Source organism: Maylandia zebra, linkage group LG22 (genome assembly GCF_041146795.1).
Source record: "Maylandia zebra isolate NMK-2024a linkage group LG22, Mzebra_GT3a, whole genome shotgun sequence".
Lineage (NCBI taxonomy): Eukaryota > Metazoa > Chordata > Actinopteri > Cichliformes > Cichlidae > Maylandia > Maylandia zebra.
Window position 1 is genome coordinate 26,372,840 of NC_135187.1, and position 11,454 is coordinate 26,384,293.

Genomic DNA, 11,454 nt, shown 5'->3' on the forward strand with positions numbered 1-11,454 from the left:
TTTTTCCACACCAAGGCGCAAAATAAATTTTTAATATTTTGAAAACATGAATCCCATTCAACTGAAGATATGTCCAATGCCATGTCCTGGGCCCAGTAGCCCTTAACTTTAAGGAGAGGGTCAGCTGACCGTTCTTGCAATAAGTGATAAATCTTAGAGGTAATGCCTTTACCCAAGGGTGATCTTGAGAGCAGGACTTCCACAGGGCTGCCCACAGGACAACTCAAAGGGGTTCCCAGCCACTTCGATAATGAACTATGTATTTGGACATATCTCCAGAATTGATTACGCTGCAACTTATATAACTCTACAATTTTATCAAAGCTTAAAAAACATTTAGTCCCACAGTCAAATAAATCTGATACATTAAGGATGCCTGCTTTACGGCACTGTAACCAGTCAACCGATGTCCCTCCAATTAAAATTATTTTATTACTCCATAAGGTTGCCGAAGGTGATTTAATAAAGTCCCAGCGACCTGCCCTATGTAATTTAAACCACAATGTCTTTGCAATTATAGGATGGGTAGTTTTATGACTGGTATCAAACAAGCAAAATCCTGTTTAGCCATGGCTCATCGAGGTCGGGGGGTTTTAGCAATTTTATTCGATAACTTTCCTGGGGATCTTGTACTACAACGGACTGACTTGAATGGTCATTGGTTGATTGCTGTAATGAGAGTTGAAAGTTTGTTTTTCATTTTAGTCAACGTTTATTGATATAATAATGAAAGTCAAAATAAAATTATGTTAGAAGATTTAACTCTAAATATTTTTGAACGTAAAGGTCGATACCCTACGGAATACATTTTAATGGGTGGTGATTGGAATATGACTCCTGATGAATGGACTGATAGATGGCCCTCAAGGACAGGTAGACCACAAAAAAATAACCTAATTATAGATTTTTTGATAAATAACAACTTGACAGATATTTGGAGAGTAAGAAATCCAGGAATTAAGAGCTTTTCCTGGTTTAAACCAAATGGAGCTTGTAAATCTAGAATAGACTATTGGCTAGGAAGTGACATCATTCTTAAATGGTAAATGGTAAATGGCCTGCATTTGTATAGCGCTTTTCTAGTCCATAGGACCCCAAAGCGCTTTACACTACATTCAGTCATTCACCCATTCACACACACATTCACACATTCTTAGCCACACTGTAAAAGTTGTGATGTCAAATGCACCTCTATCTGATCATTGCTTTATTGAACTGTGCTTAGAATCGGAAATTAGACAATCAAATAAAAGAACTTATTGGAAGTTCAATGCCAAACTTTTACAAAATGAAGACTACTGCAACATAGTCAAAAAAATTATAAAAGATAGTATGGCTGATCATCTAATTGTAGGATATATCAGTAAATGGGAATTCATTAAATTCAAAATTAGAGATTTTAGTATTCAATTCAGTAAAAACATAAGTCAAAAGCAAAGAGAATATGAATGTAAATTATTCCAAGAAATTACTTATTGCTGTAGTAAAGATGATCTAAATACCCAAGAAAGGAGTAAACTTATGGAGTTGCAAACTAAATTAGATCAGCTCTACCTAAATAAAGCAGAAGGAGCTTCTGTGTGTTCACGGGCCAAGTGGATTGAGGAGGGGGGAAAAAATTCCTCATATTTTTTTAATTTAGAAAAGAGCAGACAGAAAAGAAACTTTATATCTTCTCTGTTAATTGATGGCATTGAATATGACGACCCTAAAATTTTGGAGAATGAAACTTCTACATTCTATTCCAATTTATGCTCCTCACAGTTCTCCCAAGCAGATTGTGATGTCTTTTTTGATCAAATAGATAATCTGATCCCTAAAATTGATGAATCATTTAAGGAATTTTGTGAATCTGACTTTAGAATTGAAGAGTTAGATGCATCTGTTAAGAAAATGGCACTTAATAAATCCCCTGGTCCAGATGGGCTTACAGTTAATTTCTTCCAATTTTTTTGGGAAGACTTACGGGGAATTTTATTCAAAGCTATACTGGCCAGTATTGAAAAGGGAGAATTGATGTCTAGCATGAAACAAGGATTAATTACATTAATTCCTAAACCAAACAAAGATAAACGACAATTGGATAACTTAAGGCCCATAACTTTATTAAATACAGATTATAAAATTTTCTCTAGCTCAATTGCAACAAGGCTCAAACAAGGGGTTTCAAGTATAATTAGTGAGACACAATCAGGGTTTTTGAAAGACAGGAACATTCATAATAATATCAGATTGGTTTTAGACTTACTGGACTACAATGATCTAATTAGTGATGACAGTTTTATTCTTTTCTTGGACTTTTATAAAGCTTTCGATTCAGTAGAACATCCTTTTATTTTAGAAACACTAACTCGATTTGGATTTGGGGATAAATTTAGGAAGATAATAGATATACTGTATAATGATATAAATAGCTCTGTGTCATTAGGCTATGGTACTGGTAAAAGATTTAGCGTCAAAAGAGGAATTAGGCAAGGGTGTGGAAGCTCTCCGTTGTTGTTCATAATGGTTGTGGAGATGCTCGCAATTCTAATTAAAAACAGCAGCGTTGCCGGAATTGAGATTATGGATAATTTTTTAATAATTAGTCAACTTGCGGATGACACTACTCTTTTGTTAAAAAATGAACATCAGATTCCCCTGGTAAAACAAATAATCACTACATTCTCAAAAGCTTCAGGCTTAAAGTTAAATTTAAATAAATGTGAACTATTGGCATTAAAGGAGTGTAATTCACAATTACTGTACGATATAAAGGTGAAGAAGGAGGTAAAATATTTGGGCATCACAATTTCAAAAGATCACAAAGTCTTAGAAAAAGTAAATATTTTAGATAATGTTGACAAATGTAAGACAATCTTAAATAAGTGGTTGCAAAGAGACATCACAATTTTTGGAAGAATATTATTAACCAAAATGGATAGTTTATCTAGATTTATATATCCAGCTTACTCTTTATCAATATCGAATAAAGTTATTAAAACAATTAATAGCTTGAATTTTAATTTTATTTGGAGGAATAAGTGCCATTATATATCTAAAGATGATTTGGTTAAACCATACATTGAAGGCGGTGGAAACGCAATTGATTTTGATATAATGAATGGTGTTTTGAAACTTAAATGGTTAAAATCCTTCCTAAATAATCCACACTCCATTTGGTTTTTTATACCAAGTAAGGTCTTTAACACACTGGGGGGTATTGACTTTCTCCTAAAGTGTGACTTTGAAATTACTAAGCTACCTGCTAAACTCTCTGAATTCCATAAACCGGTCCTTCTTTATTGGAAAATGTTATTTAAACATAATTTCACTCCACATAATAGCCCAATTTGGAACAATAGATATATACTGATGAACAGAAAATCTATTTTTATTCAAGATTGGTTATCAAAAGGTGTTTGGGCAATTGCCCATTTTGTAGATGAGGAAGGACATGTTCTAGGACATCAAGATTTTTGCCAAAAGTTTAATATCCAATGTTCTAAAAGTAAATTTAATCGGGTTATAAAATCCATTCCATTGTCACTTAAAAACATAGTTGTAAATGATATAATATATTCTGACATCTCCCCCGAGTTAAGGCAATTATATATAGATGGTATTCGATTTTGTGATGTTAAATGCAATAATAAGTTTCTTAGATCTTCATTAAGGAGTCTTTATTCTCCAAATTTACTTAGACGTAATTACATATTAAAAGATTTCCAAAGGGAAGAAATTGAAAAAATAAGAACTGATTATATCACCTTCCCTATCCCTCCTAAAGGGAAAGAAGTCCAATTTAAAATCTTGAATAAAATTTACCCGACAAATAGACTCCTTAGTGATAGATTCAAAATAGAAACGGGTAATTGTGTATTTTGTGAAACAGAAGAGGAGGATTTGGACCATCTATTCTTTTTGTGCAATTTCATACAAATATTTTGGTTGGATTTTCATACCTGGCTTTATTCCAGTGGGATTCAAATTACCCCATTTACCTTAAATATGATAATGTTTGGAGTGTTTTTGAAAGAAAAGAAAGCTAATTATGGTGTTAATGTGTTATTAATCCTGTGCAAGCAATTTATACATAAATGTCGCTTTTTTAAGACTAAACCAACACTAGCTTACTGGAAAAACGACTTAAACCTGTTGGTTAAATCTTTGACCTTAGTTAAAAAGAAAAAGGCTGTTTTTTTTGTTTCCTTTATGGAAGATTTTGATTTAGTGAGTTAATAATCTGTTAAATTATGTGACCCCATCTTTATATTTTCTTTTCACTATGTATGAAAGTTGCTAATATATAAGAAATGTCTATTCTCTGAATCTGTAATATATGGTGCATTTTGTTTGTATGTTTATATTACTAATAAAAAAAAATTTTTTTTAAAAAAGCCTTCTTTTTAAAGGAAGCGTAAGAAATTGTCCTCCCCCTTAAGAGACTGCACGCTTGAAGTACGCGTGTGATTTTGAGTGCGATTACGTCGCCGCCACGCGACGACGGCTGTCCCAATTCGAAGTGTACTTCAAATTTTTTATTAAAATTGGAACAATACAGTCACAAACAACATAACACAATATAGTGCAAATGAACTCTCGTGGAGGATAAATAAAAAAAGAACACAGTCAATACAACAAAACTAACAGCAAGGATATGGGGGGAGGGGGCTAGACGAAAATTCACAGTATTAACGGGGAAGAATTAAAAAAGAGCACAGGTTGATACACAATAGAGGTAATGATCAAAACAGTAGCAAATGGGAAATGTCATCATAGATTGTGGCAAATCTGCTTGACTTCAGTTTTTTAAGTGACATGAAATAATGTTTGAAGTCATTGATGAACCATGTAAAGGATGGTTTTCTATTCCTCCATTTACAACAATGTATATGGTATTTACCTAACAGGATGACAATGTTGATCACAGTAGAGACAGATGGATGTTGTTTAGCCATATAGAAAATAATATCAGAAATATTAAACTGGGGAATATCGTTGCATACTCCAAAGCTGTGTCCCAAAACGTCGGCTGCATCCTCCGGAGGCCGCATTTGAAGGCCGATTACGTCACAGCCAGGCGACAAAGGCTGTCCCAATTTGTCGACTCCTTCAAATCCGGCCGACAAATGCGTCTGTCACTACCCGATCCGTACCGGAAACCCGATCGGTATCCTGCATGCGCAAATCTTACGTCACTTCCTCTCTTTGCCAACATTGCGACATTCAATATATTTGGCGTTCCAAGATGGCCGAGTAAGTACACGCTTACTGCCGAGCTTAGCAAATGTAACCTTATAATACGGTAGCAACACTGTGTCAACTCAGACCTTAGAAGCTTTTACGGTATTTAAGCCAGAAAAGGACTGATTTTGATCAATTAAGAGACAAAATGTCACAGCGTGACAATAAAAGACCCTCGTCTAGCTCCAAGACGAAGCTACTGCTAAAGGCTAATGCTAGCCAAACAACCGGGTCGGTAAACCTTGACAACTGCCATGACTATACGGCTCTTTCACTACCTCTCCCAATAACTAAGGACGTAATGGACGAGTTTCCACCTCTACCCGTCTCACCCAGCCAGTCTCCGGCGCCAAAGAAAGCGATGCATTCAAAGGGAGATAGCGTGGATATTGTTGAAACTCTATCAAAGCTAATAAACGAAAGAATGGATAACCTTCCACTACAGATTGACGGGATCAGAAAAACTGTGGACTTTGCATGTGAAGAGATAAAAGATGTCAAATGCAGAGTGGGCACGTTGGAGCAGAAAATCTCCAAAGAGGAAGAGCGTATGGATAAAAACCAGCAAAGAATCACAGATCTCGAGCGATATTCCAGACGGTGGAACCTCAGGCTGTTTGGTGTCAAAGAAGAGCAACAGGAGGATACATGGAAAGTTGCTGTTGAGATTTGTCAGGCTGCATTGCCTGAATGTAAAAACCAACTTTATGACACCATTGACACCGTACATCGGGTCGGCTCCAAACGCCCAAACAACACCAGTCCCAGACCTATTATCATCCAGTTCATCTCCCGCAGAACCAGAGATAGCCTGTGGAAAGCAGCCAAGACATCTCCATTCTTAAAGGAAAACCAGGACTTGAAGTTTGCTGAGGACCTTTCCAGAGAAGAGAGGGAGCGCCGGAGCAAGTTGTGGCCCATTATCGAGAAGGCTCGCAGAGAAAATAAAAAGGCCTATTACGTCGGATGCCGGGGTTTTGTTAATGGGACAGAAGTTTTCCCATCTTCAGAATGAGAGGTGAATATGGGGGAAGCTAAGGAATAGAAAAGACCCTACAATGTTGCACAGTTGCTTGGACTTGGTTGGCTGTTTTTCATTGATCCTTCTGGTGTTTTGGATCATTAAGTCTATGCCTCATTTATAGTGTGAGGACAAGTTTCAGCACCTGAGTTGTATCCTAAAAAATATTTCGTGTATTTCTGCCGAGTTATTTTCATCCTTGCAATGCTCGGTCCCTTAGTGAGGTTTATTTTTTGTTAAGCACATAATATTGGTTCTTTAAATTTCTAGCTGTTTATTTTTTGTTTTCTTAATTGTCATTTTCTATTGTTTCCCTAAATGCCAGGGGGTTGAGACAGATCTGTAAACGTAAAGCCTTATTTTTGTTTGCTAAGAAATATAAAAGTCATTTTTGTTTTTTCCAAGAAAGCCATTCTGTATCTGCTGATGTGAACTTCTGGAAGTCTCAGTGGGGTAACGATGTTTGGTATTCGCACGGCACAGAGAGGTCAGCTGGGGTCACAACTCTCAAAGGTAGCTTCGAAGGTATTGTTCTACATTCAGATTGTGACTCTTTGGGTAATTAAATTTGTCTGGTAGTAGAATACAATCACTCCATTTTCATAATTGTCAATTTATATGGCTATAATACCAAACCTGAAAATGATAATTTAATTGACTCTTTAGATACAAGGATTAGTTTTTGGCTCTCTAAATATCCCAGTTCAAACTTAATAATTGGAGGAGATTTTAATGTTTCACTAAATGACACTATAGATAGATGGCCACCAGCACAACATTTTAGGAATAATTTGAGATTGGAAACATTTATGGATAAATTTAATGTAACTGATATTTGGAGAGACAAATTTCCTGATGATATATCATTTACCTGGAGTAACCGTTCTGGTTCAAGGAAATCGCGTATTGATTTCTGGTTAATATCAAGTAGTCTATCAAAGAACAGTGTCACGGTCAATATCCTTACAATTCCACTTACGGATCATAGAGCAATATATATTAACCTGCAACTCTTTCCTACTATTGCAATTAATAGATCCTCATATTGGAAATTAAATAACTCGCTTTTGAGCCATACAATTGTAAAATCTGAAATTACACGACTGTTAAAACACTTTATACACAAGGCTAATATTGAGAATTCCTATAGCACAAACTGGGAAATTTTTAAATTTGAGACGAGTAAAATGTTGAGACAGTATGGGGCAAAAATAGCTAAGTCAAGGGCAGCAGAAGAAGAAAATCTAATTGTTCAAATTTCCGCAATATATCAACTCCCACCAGACGAGGTCTCGGAGGAGGATAGATTACATCTTAGGTCCTTTCAATCTAAACTGGATGAGATTTACCGCCAGAAAGCTGAAGGAGCTTTCGTTCGTTCAAGAAAAAGATGGATAGAGGAGGGAGAGCAGAATTCTGCTTATTTTTTCCGCTTAGAAAAACATAGATCTAAAACCAATACTATTCATAAATTGAATATAAATGGTACGGTCAGTGATGATGCAAAAATTATCTCTCAATTTTGTTGTAATTTCTACTCAAAGTTGTATGAATCCAATTATAACGCAAAGGTTGCTACCCAATTTATTGACTCTGTAAACAATGTTGAAATGATTAAAAGTGCTGATAGGCTTTTTTGTGACAGTCCAATTACTGAAAAAGAGATATTGACATCTATTGAATTTCTTAAAAACAACAAATCTCCAGGCACAGATGGGCTGGTGGCTGAATTCTATAAATCATTTTCTTCTCAGCTTGCACCCTTTTTGTTGCAGGTTTATAATGAAAGTATTGAAAGGGGCACTCTTCCTCCCAGCCTTACTCAAGGACTTATTACTTTAATTCCCAAACCTAAGAAGGACCTACTTTTTATAGACAACTGGAGACCAATAAGCCTCCTAAATAATGATTATAAAATATTAGCTCTATTGCTAGCTAGAAGAATTAAATATATTTTGGACGATATTGTAGACGAGACACAGTCTGGTTTTATGACAAACAGGCACATCTCCAATAATATTAGACTCGTCTTGGATATTCTGGACTACTCAGCATTAATATCGGATGACTCATTTATCCTTCTCCTGGACTTCTATAAAGCCTTTGACTCAATTGAGCATGAATTTATATTTCTTACACTTCAGAAATTTGGTTTTGGTGATATCTTCTGCAAAGCTATCAAAACTCTGTATTCCAATGCTAATAGTTCTATTAGAATGAAAAATGGCACCACTTCTCGTTTTAGAATAGAATAGAATAGAATAGAATGCCTTTATTGTCACTATACAGTTGTACAATGAGATACAGAGCATCTCCTACTCAGTGTAAACATGCTGGGGGGGGTACAGTTCTGCAGCGCTATGTACATATGGACAGTATTAACAAAGGGAAAAACATATATATATATAAAATGTACAATATACAAGACGTAAGTAATATGTAATAAATAGTGTTACGTATATACAGTTGAGTTATTGCACATAGAATTGGTATTGCACAGTGGTGGTCCATAGAGGAAGTGGGAAGTGGGGGGGCTGTGTTATCTGTGCATGTGTGAGTTCAGGGTGGTTATCGCTTTGGGGAAGAAACTGTTTTTGAGTCTGTGGGTTTTTGTGTTGATGCACCTGTAGCGCTTCCCTGAGGGAAGCAGGCTGAACATGTTGAAGCCAGGGTGGGAGCTGTCCTTGATAATGTTTGCTGCTCTGGTGAGGCAGCGGGAGGAATAAATGTCCATCAGGGAGGGGAGAGGGCAGCCGATGATCTTTTGTGCTGTCTTGACCACACTCTGAAGCCTCACTCTATCTGCTTTGGTGCAGCTGCCGTACCATACCGTGATGCAGTAGGTTAGCAGGCTCTCAATGGACGAGCGGTAGAAGGTCAGCAGCAGGTTGGAGTTCAGCTTGTACTTCCTGAGGACTCTCAGGAAGTGCAGCCGCTGTTGGGCCTTCTTGATGACCGCTGAGATGTTTCCTGTCCAGGAGATGTCAGCAGAGATGAGGACACCAAGGAACCGGAAGGTGTGGACCCTCTCCACACACTCCCCGTTGATGTCGAGGGGGGCCAAGTCGGTGCTGTGTCTCCTGAAGTCAACAATGAGCTCTTTGGTTTTCTTAGTGTTCAGTGCCAGGTTGTTTTCTGAACACCATGCTGCCAGCTTCAGGACTTCCTCTCTGTACTCTGCCTCGTCTCCCTTTGAGATGAGTCCGACTACCGTGGTGTCATCAGCAAACTTGATGATGAGAGTGTTGTTGTGGGTCGAACTGCAGTCGTGGGTGTAGAGAGAATACAACAGGGGGCTCAGCACACAGCCCTGTGGGGAGCCGGTGCTCAGTGTGCGAGTGGAGGAGAGATGAGGGCCGAGTCTTACAGTCTGGGGCCGGTTTGTGAGGAAATCCTTTATCCAGGCACATGTGAGAGGAGGGAGGCCAAGAGTGACCAGTTTGGTGATGAGGATGTCCGGGATGATTGTATTAAAGGCTGAGCTGTAGTCCACAAAGAGCATTCGGACGTAGCTTTGCCGCTGCTCTAGGTGACTCAGCACAGCGTGGAGGGCTGGTGGGGGTCGAATTCTGGGGGGAGGTAATCCTTGATGTGCTGAAGGACTAGTCTCTCAAAGCATTTCATTTTAGTCTTAATCAAGGTGTACGCCAAGGTTGCCCGATTAGCCCTTATCTTTTTTTACTTTGCACCCAAATTCTTGCCTCTCATATTTTGAATAGCCCTGTGAAGGGTATAAACATAGCAGACAGAGAGATTGTCATCAGTCAATTGGCAGATGATACCACAATTTTTCTTAAAAATGCCAGCCAAGTGCCAATTGCTTTACGTGTAATAGAGGATTTGTCAAAAGGGTCTGGATTGGTCCTAAACTTAAATAAATGTCAATTATTACCTGTCAAAGAGTGTAATGTTCAGAGTATTTGTAATATAACAGTTAAAAATGAAGCAACATATTTAGGTCTGATTATCTGCAAAGATCCAAAAGACAGAATTTTACTAAATTTTCCCCCAATTATTAAAAAATCTCAAACCAAATTAAATCAATGGTTGCAGAGAGATTTAAGTTTAAGAGGAAGGGTATTGCTCTCAAAAGCAGAAGGTCTGTCTCGACTGACTTATGCAGCAATTTTGCTGCATGTGGACGGCAAAACTTGTAAGGATATTGACCGAATGCTCTTCAACTTCCTTTGGAAAAACCGGACACATTACATCAGAAAAAGTGTATTGATGAATGACTATGAACACGGTGGTCTCAGTGTTTTGGATTTTACTACTCTAAACAATACATTTAAGATTAATTGGGCTAAACATTTTCTTAAAAATCCGGTATCCATTTGGAATTTTATTCCTCACTACATTTTCTCTAAGTTTGGTGGTCTAAGTTTTATCTTAGGTTGTGATTATAATATAGATAAGCTTCCAGAAAAGCTCTTGATGTTTCACAAACAAGTTCTATTAGCTTGGTCCCTTATATATAAACACAACTTTACACCCCATACGTATTCAATTTGGAATAATAGGAACATAGTGTATAAAAATAAATCATTATTTTTTTCTAGGTGGGTTGAGAAACGGATTGTTTTAGTGAATCAGCTGTTTAATCCTAATGGGCAGCTTATGTCCTATTCAGAATTCTTAAACACCTATACATTTCCAGCCACACCCAAAGAATATGCCATATTATTTGATGCAATACCTACGGGTATTATAATGCTTTTTAAAGGTATTCAACCTTGCATATCATCTGTTTCTCTCCCCAACCCTTTAGATTCACACATAGGAAGAATCTGTCTAACAAACCACAGTAAAAGTAATAAGAATATCCGTGCTTTGTTCCAGACAGAATCTCTAACTATCCCACATGTGGTCTCTTATTGGAATTTCTTTGTCAGTGACATTAACTGGAAAAGAGTATGGGCAATTCCTAACAAGTATCTGGTAACGAATAAAGTGAAGGAAGTCTCATTTAAAATACTGCATAAATTTTATCCTGCTAATCATTACATGACGAAGTTCAAAAGGGACATAAATGTGAACTGTGGATTTTGTGGAAGCCATCCTGAGACTGTGCAACACCTCTTCTGGATCTGTTCATACGCTAGAACATTTTGGAAAGACTTCAGTAGATTCATTGCTGGACATCTCTATAAAGACTTTACTGTGAAATGGGAAAATGTTGTATTTTGTTTCTTTCAAAGGCAAAAAAA